The sequence below is a fragment of the Urocitellus parryii genome, chromosome 3, assembly GCF_045843805.1.
Source record: "Urocitellus parryii isolate mUroPar1 chromosome 3, mUroPar1.hap1, whole genome shotgun sequence".
Taxonomy (NCBI): Eukaryota; Metazoa; Chordata; class Mammalia; order Rodentia; family Sciuridae; genus Urocitellus; species Urocitellus parryii.
The window spans coordinates 27,641,692-27,656,873 of NC_135533.1; the positions used below are offsets into that span (position 1 = coordinate 27,641,692).

General features: G+C 35.0%; 1 protein-coding gene across 1 annotated transcript in view; it reads left to right on the forward strand.

The window, feature by feature from the left end:
• Positions 1–15,182, forward strand: part of Cdk14 (cyclin dependent kinase 14) — a 554,426-nt gene that overhangs the window by 356,447 nt on the left and 182,797 nt on the right. The gene's annotated exons all lie outside the window — the stretch shown is intronic.

The following is a 15,182-nucleotide window of genomic DNA, read 5'->3' on the forward strand; positions in this document are numbered from 1 at the left end:
ATTATGGCACATTCTACAAGATACCTAACCAGTACTCCTCAACGCTGTCAAATGTCATCAAAATCAAGGAAGGTCTAAGAAACTGTCACCACCAAGAGGAGGCTAAGGACACTTGACAACTCTATGTACTGTGGTCTCCTGGGCAGAATCCTGAACCAAAAAAAGAACATTAGGGAAAAAAATAATGAAATCTGAATAAAGTATGGTTTTTAATGAATGTCAATATATGCATGTTGTTCCTTAGTTGTGACAAAAGTACAATATAAGATTAGACTTTAACAAGGAGGGAAGCTGATTGAGGAACCCACATGAACTCTCTGTACTGTCTTTTTCAATTTTTTTATACATCTGACACTATTCTAAAATTAAAAGCATATTCAGGTTTTTAAAAGTCTGTAAAAAATAAGTGTTCTACAGCCAGATTATCTGGATTTAGCACCACCTTCTGTCTGTCACTTTTTAGGTATGTAGGTATGTGACCTTGGATGAGGGACTTACTGGCTCTCTGAGCCTTAGTTTGCTCCTGGGTGAATTGAGGGGTAATAGTAGCACTTACCTCAAAGGTTGCTTTAAGGAATCATTGACTTGCTATAGAGTGTTTTTAGAACAATGCCTGGCATAGTAAATACATCATAAGTATATGTTACTATTTTTGGTACATCGTTTTTATGCCAGGTAATTTTATTCAGTAGGCTTTTATGTTAGCAAATTGTCCTATAAACCTAATATTTAAGTATGAAATCAGAACTAGACAAATCAGGTTTTTGTTAAAAGGATTTAAACTAAATACAGTATGATAGCCAACATTACCAAACTTTTCACTTCTTTGGTAAAACCCCCCTATGAAATCACTGAGGCAGATTTTAGTATGGCCTATGTGAAGAGACTTATTAGATTACCTTTTATTTAAATTATTCAAGTACTTTATCAAAGTGTCGTTTTCATATCATGTGTAAGAACCACAGTAGGGCATAGTGGTAGTAATGCTATGAATTGAGACTTCATCACTAATGTGTTCACCTTGATGCCAACAGTAAAATGATAAGAAAAGGAGACTACAAACTAGGAAATTAAAGCACATGATTTCTTCCTGCAGTATCCTGTATCCCAGCAAGTCCCTGCACACTAACAGCAGGTGGCCAGTGGGAGAGTCCCTAACACAGAAGCCCTCATCAAAGTGTAGCTATTGATTTTTCGTATCCCAGAAGCTGTCTTCATCCACTTTCTTTAATTTTATTGTATCTGATATTTATGAGTTCCCACCCACAAATATTGAAAAGATTTCTTATGACTAGAAGAAATGTGTTTTATAATGAAAAATTCCCATAATATTAAAAAGTATAAAAGCTGAAAAATTGCCCTTTGTCCTACTACTCAGAGAAAACCACATTTAGTATTTTGATACATAGTTTCCATACATCAAAAAATTGTATCTTGTATACCACTTTATAACTTGCTGTTTTCATCTAATACTATATAATGGACACATTTAATTAAAAATAAATTTTGAAATCGATCATCATTTCTGATATCAGAGAAGTGTTTTTCATTGTTTGGAGGAGACAGTGTATGAACAAGAAAAGCCTAATATCAATAACTTGTTACTCTAACAAAGTGCTGCCAGAAATAAACTTTGCATACCTATCCTACTAAGAATAATGATTAGAATCGAAGGTTTCTAATTCAATAAAATTTAATTTTCATAAATTTATTGACTGCTCTTATACACCTACCTCTTTATCTAAACATGTGAAAATCATTTTCCCAAGATCATCTCTTGTTTTTCTTTGTCAGATTGTATTGAGACTGTCAATTTGCTCCTAAGCAAATTGAGCTTTCCCTACTAAGAAAAAAATCATTAATATTTTATTTTCCTTAGTACAAAGGTACAGGTTTTTTTAAGCATATTTTCTTTTTTCCTTTCATGCTTTTAATTTTCATTCACTTATTTTAAATAAAATTTTTACCCGTATTTTCTTAAAAATATAATAAACTTTTCCTCATATTTTGTCATTTAAAAAAATCAGTAGAGGGAATTTTAATAAGATGTATTTTGAAGCATCCAGATTTTATGCTACAACCTGTCTTCAAATGTTTAGTTTTTAAATTTATTTAAAGTTTAAGTATAATAATAACAATTCCACTGAATTGTATTCTGAGAATAATTTTCTTATCTTTACATTTCACTTAGCTTTTTACTCTCTTGTGGCTATCAAACTATCAAATTGTTGATGATTTGTATAATGCTAAAATAATTAATTTCCCCATATCCAAAATCAGAAAACTTCAAAAGGAATCATATAGTTGATGTAGTTTGCTTTGTCAAAGTTTTGATTTGAAATACTTATATAATCTAAGTGATTTCCAAAGGGTGGCACCTTGTTGAATTGCGTCTTCCATGGAGATTTCACTATTATTTCTTAATTTTATGGCAATGGTTTTCTAATTTTATGGGTATTCAGAGACCTTTGGGCTATGACTATGCTTTTAATAAGCCATAAAAATAAATTATTATGAACTTCCCTTGGGATTATTGATACACTAAACTACTGTTTCCTCTTAGCATAGAGACCTTAAATGCACACAAGAATCATGATTGATGGCAATACTGCTGTCATTTACTGTAGCTATTTAACATGTGAAATGCTTTTTAAAATAAAATGCCCTTTGATAATTGGAAACTAGATCAGTTATATAAAATTGCTGCTTTAGAACTAAATGATGTTACATTTCACCCTGAAGAATTAGACAAAACAATCAAAATAAGAGAAATCTTAAAAACTTCTTTGGCACTAATTGTAATCATCTTAAATATTTTATTTTCTCTGTGGATTTGTTTACATTTGCAAATGTTAGCTGTATATTACACAAGTAAAGTTTCTCAAGACTTGAATGATCATTGGAAGAGGAAATTTTTACAAACTTAATCAGGTTGAATCACTGGGAAAAAATGCCTTTCCTCAGTGACCTTTTATATCTGGTCTGAAGAGGAATGACTATTAAATCATTATAGAGATTATATTTTCTTTAACAGGCTTCTGATATAACCTGCCAGAGACTCCCTTCTAAAGTGGCAGTGGTATATCTGAATTCTAGTATAGTATTGCCAAGGAGATAATTGACTCTGAAAAGTCATGAAACAGGATTATTTGGATTGTTTGTGTTTTAATACAGGGATTAAGTTTATTCATATGCCTGTGAACTGAATATAGATAGGTGGTTAATAAGTTTGAAGCACAAAATTAATAGCTCATTACCCAACATAACTAGTGTAATTAGCTCCCACACACTGAGTCTTTATAAAAAAATGTGGAAGGCAACAAAGATCAGTTAATAAAAGCCTTTGTGCTCCTTTCTCCCTCCTTTGGAAGAAGGGAACATTTCACATTTTTAACAAATCCAGTGAATTCATTTTCCAAACATAATAATTGTGTGCATATATACAAGTTGAGTTGTTTTGCTACAATTCAAGATTTCATCATTAAATCATTTTCTTTGAAATTGTGATGCTCATATGCAAGAAAGAAAGGAAGGTGATAGAATTTTGACAAATTACATTCAAGACATTTTGAGTTGCCAAGTGAATAGGCACCCATTTCTCGAAGCAGCAACTCTCCTTTTTGGTGGAAAGAATGATTTATTTTCATTTCTTCAGCATAACCCATTTTAAAATGTGGCATGATGTATTGTGTGCACCTCCATTAGTTGCAAAAAATAAGCAGCAAATGCATTCCTTCAGGTGAGTATGTATTCAGAGTGACAAAATCACACCTAATAAAAAGACTTTGTATTCTAATCACATTGTTCCAAATTAAAAGTTCTACTTGGTGGAACCATGGGAATATGTATGTGTCTCTCTCACTTCAAAACAGCTGAACAAATGGCAGAGAGTGCTTGCACAGCTGTCTGAAAACTTTGGCAGTTGCTTCTGGGCTTGTGTGGCTCATGGCCCAAAGTATAGCAGTCATGACAGAGGGGTGGCATAATTCTGTTTTTCAGAACTGTTCTTTTTTCCTCTTTGAATGTTGATAACCCTCACAGTCTCACCTTTCCCTGCTGACCAGATCTCCTGGATCAAATTGAATTTCCCAGTTCTTAGCCTATTTTGGCATTATTTGATTGGTACACTTTTCAAAATATCCCTCTTATCAATATAGATAAATAGATATCACATATATATGTATACATACATATATATAATTTATTTATCTATCTGTATTTGTATACACACACATATACATATACACAATTCTGGTGGGTGTGTTTGCACATGTGTATATGTGTGTCTGTGAAAAGAATCACTAGCAACTTGGAAAGCCACTAGTACTGGCTTCTTGAGTCTGATCCTTCCTTATGCCTCGTGTTTTGCACTGAACTAACTGGAGAGAAATTCTCTGCCGACCCAGTTTCTGTCCTTGCTCCCTAATATGGGTTTGTTTCCAGGGTCTTAGAACTGGTACCATGATCCTAAGGTTTCATAGCAGGCTAGAGGAGTCTTGTAGAACATAAGTGAAAGCTGTCATTGCCTCCTTCAGGGGTTACTATCATCCAAGCAGAAGGAGCAGCCACATTGTTAGGGTGTAATATTAGTATTACAGATTTGTACCATTACTACAATTGTTGGATTTGCTTTAGGTCAGTTTACTGTGCTACTTCAGCACTCTTTTTTCAGCACTAGGGGCTATGGTCTGTAAAGCAATTATATGTCACAGTGCCAATAATGGAAAAAATTACCATGACAGTCATGGTAGGGGAACAAGGCATTCCTTAGCAATGAAGTCGTGATTAATTGCTAAGCAATGATGAGCAGATGAAGACCAAGGGTCCTATGTTAGTTTTAAAATACTGATTATAGAGATAATATTGGATTCTAATACTAGGTTCTTTGTTACTCTGAACAAATCACCTTTTCTAATAAAATGGTAGTTTCTATTTCTGCAAAGGGAAGATTTGAACTAAATGATTTCAATATTGTCTTGAAATTCTAACCTTTTAAAATTTTAAAAATGCATGATATTACAGGATTGTGTCTAAGGCCTGTGAGAGTTTAAAGAAGAAATCGCTTATAAAATTTTTGGTGAGCACTGAAGAAAGTATAAGATTGGAAGATTTTATAATAAAGTGAGAAAGGAGCCTTTTTTTAATCTTCCATCAATTATCATTTTTATTCATAAATTGATTCTCAAGAAGTACCTGCAGTAGGAGTCAGATAGTGGCAATTCTGTCCATTTTTTAAAATTAATTTTTCTTATATATGACAGTAGAATGCATTACAATTCTTATTACACATATAGAGCACAGTTTTTCATATCTCTGGTTGTATACAAAGTATATTCACACCAATTTGTGTCTTCATACATGTACTTTGGATAATAATATCCATCATATTCCACCATCATTTATAACCCCATGCCCTCTCCCTTGCTTTCCCACCCCTCTGCCCTTTTTAGAGTTCCTCTATTCTTCCCATGCTCCCCCTCCCTACCTATTGTGAATCAGCCTCTTTATATCAGAGAAAACATTTGGCATTTGTTTTTTGGGGATTGGCTAACTTCACTTAGCATTATTTTCTCTAACTCTATCCATTTACCTGCAAATGCCATGACATGATTTTATTCTCCTTTATTGCTGAGTAATATGTATATATGTAATTGTGTGTGTGTGTGTGTGTGTGTGTGTATATATATATATATATATATATATCACATTTTTTAATTCATTCATCTATTGAAGGCCATCTAGGTTGTTTCCACAGTTTAGCTATTGGCTATTGTGAATAATGCTGCTATAAACACTGATATGGCTGCATCACTGTAGTATGTATTTGTTGATTGATTGTATATCCTCTTCTGAGAAATGTCTGTTCAGGTTCTTGGCCCATTTATTAATTGGGTTATTTGGGTTTTTTAGTGTGTAGCTTTTTGAGTTTTTTATATACACTAGAGATTAGTGCTCTATCTGATATGTGGGGTAAAGATTTACTCCCAAGATGTAGGGTCTGTATTCACCTCACAGATTGTTTCTTTTGCTTAGAAGAAACTTTTTAGTTTGAGTCCATCCCATTTATTGATTCTTGATTTTAATTCTTGTGCCACAGGAATCTTATTAAGAAGGTTGGGACCTTATCCCACATAATAGAGATTAGGGCCAACTTTTTCTTCTATTAGACTCAGGGTCTCTGGTTTTATTCCTAAGTCCTTGATCCATTTTGAGTTGAATTTTGTGCATGGTGAGAGAGAGAGATTTAATTTCATTTTGTTGCATATGGATTTCCTGTTTTCCCAGCACCATTTGTTGATGAGGCTGTCTTTCCTCCAATGCCTGTTTTTGGCACCTTGGTATAATTTAAGATAATTGTAATTTTGTGGGTTGGTCTCTGACCTCTATTCTTTACCATTGGTCTACCAGTCTGTTTTCGTGCCAATACCATGATGTTTTTGTTATTATTGTTCTGTAGTATAGTTTAAGGTCTGGTATAGTGATGCCACCTGCTTCACTCTTCCTGATAAGGATTTCTTTAGCTTTTCTGGGTCTCTTATTTTTCCAGATGAATTTCATGACTGCTTTTTCTATTTCTATGAGGAATGTCATTGGGATTTTGATCAGAATCGCATTAAATCTGTGTAGTGCTTTTGGTAGTGTGGTCATTTTGACAATATTAATTCTTCCTATCCAAGAGCAAGATAGATCTTTTTATCTTCTAAGGTCTTCTTTGATTTCTTTCTTTAGGGTTCTGTAATTTTCATTATATAGATCTTTTACCTCTTTCGTTAAGTTGATTCCCAAGTATTTTTTAAGGCTATTGTAATGGGGTAATTTTCCTCATTTCCCTTTTCTGAGGATTTATGCATGCTGATTTTATACCCTGCTACTTTGCTGAGTTCATTTACTAGTTCTAGAAGTTATCTGGTGGAACATTTAGGGTCCTCTAGGTATAGACTCATATCATCAGCAAGTAGTGCCAATTTGAGTTCTTCTCCTATGTGTATCCCTTTAATTTCTTTTGTCTAATCGCTCTGGCCAAGAACTATGTTAGATAGAAATGATGAAAGAGGGCATCCCTGTCTTGTTCCAGTTTTTAGAGGGAACGCCTTCAAGTTTTCAGAATATTACGTTTAGAGAAGTAAATTAAAAAATTAAAGATAGTGTGAGAATGAGTAAAAATCACCTCTCGGAGATAACCAGTGTTTAAATATTTTTGTATGTTGTCTTTTTCTAGTTTTTCACAGTGGGTTGCATAATAAATTTGTGATTATGTATCCATCTTCTCTTTATATTATTTAATTTTATTTTTATTTCTTGATGCTAGAGAATCAAAAATAAAGGGGGTGACAGTACTAGGCAGTACTAGGGATCCTGATGATGATTGTAATTTTGTGGGTTAGTCTCTGTGTCATCTATTCTGTACCATTGGTCTACCAGTTTGTTTTGGTGCCAATACCATGATGTTTTTGTTACTATTGCTCTGTAGTATAGTTTAAGGCTAAACTCTGTATGACAGTTTAAGAAAGACCCCAGCCCTTTCTCTTTATTTTAAGTAGGGAGCAATTTTAAGTAATTAGTGTGTACTTGGAAATATTATCTTAATGATACTATAATATTTTATAAATGTGCTAATATATTCTCCAACTAATAGATAATTTGCTTTGGGTTTTTATGCTAAGTAATGCATATAGTGAACTTACTCAAATATTCATTTATTCAGCAAAGTTAATAGACAACTATTCTTTGCCAATCACTTTGTCTATAGGTGGTAGCACAAAGCACATCTTAAAACTGTGTTTAACCGAGCTGCATTTGAAAAGCTTCCAGAAAATCAGATCAAAAGAATGTTGTTCCCAAACATTTATGTTTTGGTTAATGTAAGGAAAGAAAGGAGTCAAGGATAACTAATCCCTAGTTTGGGAAACTAGGTGATTAATGAGGTCATTTCAAATAATGGGCACATTAAAAAGGAGAACCAGTGAAAGTAGATGAGGAAGAGAACTCAAGGTAATGGCCTTCATGTCATTATAGGTGATCCCAAAGAAAATTTTCAGTATACAGCTCATACACAACAGCATTAGGAGAAAGATGGAAATCAAAAGAGACAATTGCTGAGTGTCTCTTTTCATAAAAGAGATGATCTCAGACTTCAGTCATTCTTGGATCATGAGAAGGTGGTTGGATAATGCAGTGGAACATGGCCTAAACTTTAGGGGATACTCATAAGTTGTGGGAGTAGAGCAGGGTTGGGGAGCCAGACCAGGAGAGTCAGTGCAGTAAATCAAGTCAAGGAAAGAGTGACAGTAAGAAGTGAATGATAATAAGGAAGAAAAAAAAAAAATCCCTCACTCGAGGGAGGATATACATCAACTCGAGGCTGTTCATCTAGAGTAGGGGAGGAACAAAACCAGAGCCCTTCCTTAAGCTCTGTCAGCATGGTCTGCACCAGGCCCATACCGTGTCTGGCATGCTGTATGTGTTCAGTAAATGCTGATAGCCCATGAAAAGAGAAGAGTGTTCTGCCAAAGAAATGTGAGAGTCGACACAGAAAACACATCTGGGTTTCATTAGAAAAGTGTGAACCTCTCATGTTTTTTCAAAGGAGACCTGTGATTCTCCTCAGGGTCTCCGTGATGCTGGAGCCTCAGAGGAAGACACAGTTTCAGGCCATCCAACTTTTGGCTCTACCTTTATTAAGATTTTATATATAAAAGGAATCCTGCTGCCAAAAGAAAGAATGAATGTCCCTGGACTAATGATATCTTAAGGTCCTCCCTTTCAAAATGTTGAAAAAAAATCCAGTGAAATTGAAGATGTTAGAGAAATAAATATTGGGGAGCTGACATATGGAGACATTAGATAGAGATTCTAATAAGGAAAGTTTTGTGCTTCCTAAACTAATGGAAGTGTAGGGAGAAAACTTCAGCAGGATCATTTGTATTGAGAAAAGACGAGAATAGTGGGCTCCCACTATAGAATGACTACTTTTTGAAAAGAAACTTCTGTTAGAAGACAAGCTGTCTATTATGTAGAGATTTGAATTAGCTTACATAGCTAATTTTTTGGCTCCAAGGTTTTTTTTTAATTACAGTGTTACAAACTTTGTGTAGAATGTAAAATGGGAATACTTCATTTAAACAATTTTCTCATGAAAGTATTAATTTCTTTAACATATATTTATTATGGGTCTACTCTGTGCTAAATACTCTTTCTGTGTTCTGTGGATACAGCAGTGCACAAAACAAAGCCCCTGTTGCTATAAAACTTAAATTCTCTCAAATGATACTGCAAGAGATGCTAATTTATGTAGCATGTTCTGGGAAGGTATCTTTGAAGGTGATAACTTGTTCATGGAAGGTCATGGGACACAGACACAAAGATACCAGGGATCAGAGTATTTCAGGCAGGAAAAATAGTTAATGATAATAGTATTAAAATGAGAGTTCTCCATCCTAAGTTTGCTATATTGAGGATCATTCTTCATGATTTTTGATGCTGCTGTTACTCTGGCTTCTTTATACAAAGCATTTCATACCTGGGAAGTGTTTGCTGTGTGAAGCATTCAGTTCCTGTCTACGGTACTGATCACATTAGGTGGAGTGAACCAACAAAGAGAGCTTACAGCACATCTGAAGCAGCTTCAAGTCAGAATCATGCAGAGGCTAGAGATTCGGGCTTTCTGAGTTAGTTCAGCATGAGAGGTCATAGAAGAAGATGGGAAATGTTTCTATTTGGGAGAATGGATGATGGTTCAGAGAAAAGAACAAGAGAAAGAATGTTCAGACTACAAAGAAAGCCCAAGAGCACTGTTTTTTGTTTGTTTGTTTGTTTGTTTTAAGTTAGAGTTTCAAGAAGGAAAGGATTTATCAACTGCCTCAAATACTGCAGCAAGGGCAGTGAAGGCTGCTGCTAAAACAAGACCACTGTGGCTAACTCTGAATGACTCTGAGAGAGTCATTCCAGGAGTGTTGGATGTATGCAGCCTCATTATAGCCTCATAACATGTGAGTGGATGGTAAAGAATTGGAAGACACTGAGCAGATATCACTTTGAGAATTGATTAAAGAGGATTGAAGTCACTCTGAGGATTTCAATTGATTTCAGTCAATATTTATGATCTATGGTATGTCATATTTTTTAAAGAAAAGAAGACTAGGATATTTGTAAGGTAAGGGACACTTAACATGTAAGAAGACATGTTTGATGGATCAAGGTATTAGAGCAAGCTCAAGAGGATAGATGGTGGAGATGGTGCCTTGAAATGTGGATGAGAAGGTTTTCCAAAAGATGAAACAGGAGGGGAAGGAAGAAGAGGAAATTTGAATAAATAGTATAGAGAAGAAGAAAGGGCTTTGTGGATAACATGATCTGCCTGATTCTTAAATGAAAGTGGGGCCAGCAGAGTGATGTGCATATAGGGAGCATATGTTTGAGAGAATGTATTATATTCAAAATGCTGGTACAAAAACAAATGATTTGTAGCCATAATGTGATGACAAGAGGAGTAGTTGCTGACTACCTTCTCTGATGTTTTAAAATCTATTGTTGATTTGAATATTACAATAGGAATAGAATGCCATAAATCCAATTGCTCTAATTTGTAATTTGTACTTAATAATATAGGATTACTTTTAGCTACATCATCCTCCCTACAAATATTTTCCAGTTATAGTTAGTAGCTTTTTACCAGAAACTTTTCTATCTTACATTTAAGTTTTAAAATTTTTTAATCGAATATATCTGTTTTATATTACCGTTTTGTCTGTACATTAATTTATTGTTAGTATATGATGACTTCCTAGCTATTCCAGTTATCTCTTATCATGCAACCACCTCAAAATTGTATCAGTAACAAACCTTTAAAAAAAATCTTTTCATGATTTTAGGGTCAGTAACTCATAAAAGGTTGGCTGAGTGATTTTGGACTTGGATGGCAGACAAATGGAGGCTAGAGCCAGATCAATCAGGAGTTAGAAGAGCTGGGGACTGGCCAGACATCTCTGTCTTTATCATCATAGAGTCTTAGGTCCTCTGTGGGTTCTTTCCATGTGGGCTAATTTGGGCTTCTTTATGTCATGACAGTCGGGCTGTGAGAGTGGATGTCCCAAGAGGACCAGGTGGAACTGTGTGCCTTCCCTTAACTCAGTCTCGGAAATCATACAGTAACTCTCTGTTGGTCAAGCCCTTCACAGACTCATCCAAAGTCAAGGGCAGGGGACATAGAACCCAGTCTAGAAGGGAGATGTGTCAAGAATGATGGCTGCATTTTAACTGCCACACTAACCATGTAAGTTTTCACTAATGTATATATTACCATGTCAGGCTGCTAAACAGCTTGTGGGATGGAGTGGAGGGGGGAGCCAACAAACAATTTTATCAAGTTCCTAAATTATTTCATATTTTTCCCATATTCATTAAACCCATTACAATGCCGCTTCCCATGGCTAATATGAAAGGATTAATTGTGGATATTACTTGGAGGGCTATGAGTTTCCCTCATTCACTCACCCTCCCTTTTTCACTAACAAATTCACAGATGTGTCAGACAGAGAGAAGTGGCAAAACACTGCCTTGGTGTGACATACCTGAGGCAGGTGACAGGGTGATAACAATTTTTTGTCAAATCCCAGAAGATTATCCATAAGCAGATGTTAATAACTCATATCCTGTCTTAAAATCTTTTCTTTGATTTGTAAAGTTCATCCACACATAAGAATATCGCTTATCTTATGTAAGGAGCATCGGAGGTAGCTGCCAATGAACACCCCTCCTGCTGTTGATGCCCTGTGTAAACAACCTTTCCTTCAGTGTGGCCTGGACCTGGTGACTTGCTTCTAATAGAATAGGGCAGAAATGAGGCAGTATCACTTCTGACACTAGGTTACAGAAAGTTTGTTACTTCCTTCTGGTATCTTGATAATAGACGACTGTTATTTTGTACACAAGCAAAGGAAGATGTGTAGTCATTATACACCAGCCCCATAACTTCTCTTCTCTCCTGATTACTCAATTAACATTATGTTTCCAATTTTCATGCTGCAGCCTGCCTTTTCTTATTCTGAAGACTCTGCTCTCAAGTGTAAGTCTGTCTAGGCCATTAATCTTTTTGTGGGACATGATTTCATTTAAAACCTGACCTTGCATCATCTCCTGCCCAAACGCCTGCAAGAAAAGATGCCTAATCAAAGCACTCTCTCCTCAATTTATCTCTCTTGTCTCTTTATTATGTAATTTGATAAAAATCTAGAGATATTTGATTATAATTTCTATAACATAATCTACCCAAGTCACTGGAGCATATCCCTTAAAGAACAATTTTATTATAAGTCAGGTTAATAGATTGCTTAACCTTAAAGGTGAATTTGTCCTCTATCTCACTTTTTGCTTTGATGGTGACAGGCATACATTTTCCAGATAGTCTCTATGCTATGATTTTGTATCCTTCCTAAAATCTTTTTGTGGATTTAGTTGCACTGAGAGTGTCAAAACTGTGTATTTTAAATGTACCATTGAATGGATTTTTCTTAGTATAGTGCATAATCTAAATCTAGGACCTGGTGACTATTTTTTAATAGCATTAGATAGAAAAATTATCAGTGAATGTGAGTCTCTGCTTGGGAGTAGATTCTTCTCCAGGAAAAAAGCAAGTGTCAGTCTGAACCTGCTTTGCCTATCATGTCGACCAATCCCTGTAAAGATACAAGATTTAGTTTGAGGATACATCCTGCATTATCAAACCCTAACGCTTGCCTGGTATTCCTCTTTCCTTATCTCTAATGTCTATAACTCACTCTAAATATTAGACCTGTCCCCTCTTACAGTGGATATTTCTCTGACTTCCCAATAGAAGCTCTCTCTGTTCCTGGACCTCTGGTCTGTTGTCCCAAACCCCTCTGCCGTTTCCCTTCAGTTTTGACCTTGCACTGCATTTGTTTTTGTTCTTATTCTGTGACAGAGTTTAGGATTTGAGAGTAGGGGTTGGAAAGGAGAGGAGTGTTTTGTGTGGAAAAAAATTTTGTTGTGCACTCTGACAGGGTTCAGATGTTGACTTGTGATGATGGAATTATTGCAGAGGCCAAAGATATTTCTTGAACTTCTCTGCTCCTTTTAAAATTCATCTTTTTAAAGAATTCTGTGGACATCACTTTAAGAATCATTTTTAAAAAATTAAAAAAAATGATTTTCCTTCTTTTATTTGTTTTAAAATAATAAGGGCGAGGACTATGGTTCAATGATAGAGCCCTTGCCTGACATGTGTGAGGCACTGGGTTCCATCCTCAGCACCATATAAAAATAAAATAAAGGTACTGTGTCCGCCTATAACTAAAAAAACACATATTAAAAAATAGATAAAGGTTTGGTTTTTCCCTTATTTTCTCCCTTTTCAGTTGTAATAGCAGATAACATTTAATATTCTCATGCAAAGTTCATCTTATTGAAGTTCAATAGAACAAATTACTATCCATTTGCTCTAAGAAATGTTCAGTACTAAAAATGTTTCATGTTTGCCAGGTGGAAAGTAAATAGCTGTAAGATGTTAATGAAACCTTTTTTGGAAGTAATGTTAGGCTCATTTTATGCATCCCATCTCTTTTGTGACAAAATGTCTATGTCTCATACAGAATAACGATGTGTGCATATTACAGTTGGTTATTGACTCTTGGTATGTGATTTAGTTCATTTAGCAGTTGTGTCCTCAATATGCCCAGCTAAGTAGACTTTTTGTTTTGTTTTGTTTTTGTTATTTTTAATTAATTAATTTATTTTAATTAGGTACATATGACAGCAGAATGCATTTTGATTCACTGTACACATTTGCATCACAACTTTTCATTTCTCTGGTTGTACATGGTGTAGTGTCACACCATATGTGCAGTCATATATGTACCCAGGGTAATGATGGCCATCTCATTCCACCATCTTTCCTGTCCCCATGCACCCGCCCTATCTCTCCCTCCTCTTTGCCCAAAGTTCCTCCTTTTTTCCCATTAGTGCCTCCCCTACAGATCAGCATCCACTTATCTGAGAGAACATTCAACCTTTGTTTTTTTGGGGGGATTGGCTTACTTCACTTAGCATTATATTTTCCAACTTCATCCATTTACCTGCAAATGCCATAATTTATATCTTTTAATGCTGAATAATATTCCATTCATCTATTGAAGGGCATCTAGGTTGCTTCCACAGTTTATCTATTGTGAATGTAGCTGCTATGAACATTGATGTGGCTGTGTTACTATAGTATGCTAATTTTAAGTTCTTTGGGTATAGACCGAGGAGTGGGATAGCGGGGTCAAATGGTGGTTACATTCCAAGTTTTCTAAGAAATCTTCATACTGTTTTCAAGATTGGTTGCCCCAATTTGCAGTCTGACCAGCAATGTATGATCTTTTCCCCCACATCCCCGATAATATTTATTGTTGTCTGTATTCTTGATAACTGCCATTTTGACTGGCGTGATATGAAATCTTAGAGCAGTTTTGATTTGCATTTCTCTAATTACTAGAGATGTTGAATATTTTTTCATATATTTGTAGATCGATAGTATATCTTCTTCTGAGAAGAGTCTGTATGGCTCCTAAGCCCATTTATTGATTGGGTTGTTTGTTTTTTTGGTGTTAAGTTCTTTGAGTTCTTTATGTATCCTGAAGATTAGTGCTCTATCTGATGTGTGTGTGGCGAAAATTTGTGCCCAAAATGTAGGCTGTCTGTTCTCTTCATTGATTGTTTTTTTGCCAAGAAGAAGCTTGTTAGTTTGAGTCCAATCCATCTATTAATTCTTGATTTTACTTCTTGCATTTTAGGAGTTCTGTCAAGGAAGTTGGGGCCTAATCTGACGTGATGAAGATTTGGGCCTCTAAGTAGACTTTGATGAATGTCTTTTTAAAAAGTTTGACAGACTTTCCTTTGGATTTTCTTGGTAACACCACTGGGACTGCTACTCTGAGGGAATAAGAAAGCTAAAATCATATAGGCACTCAAATTGATCTCAGGTCCTTTTTAATTTTCATCCTAATATTGAAAATTATTTTCAGATAAAAATAATTGAGAAGTGCATAGAATAGTTCAATTCATAATTTTGATTTTTGTGAAACATCACAGGTCAAATTCAATATGAAATTATAAAGGCATTAACTTTAAGGAAATTATAACCCTCTCTCTAGCAAAATAAATAAATAAATAGATGTGATCATTTT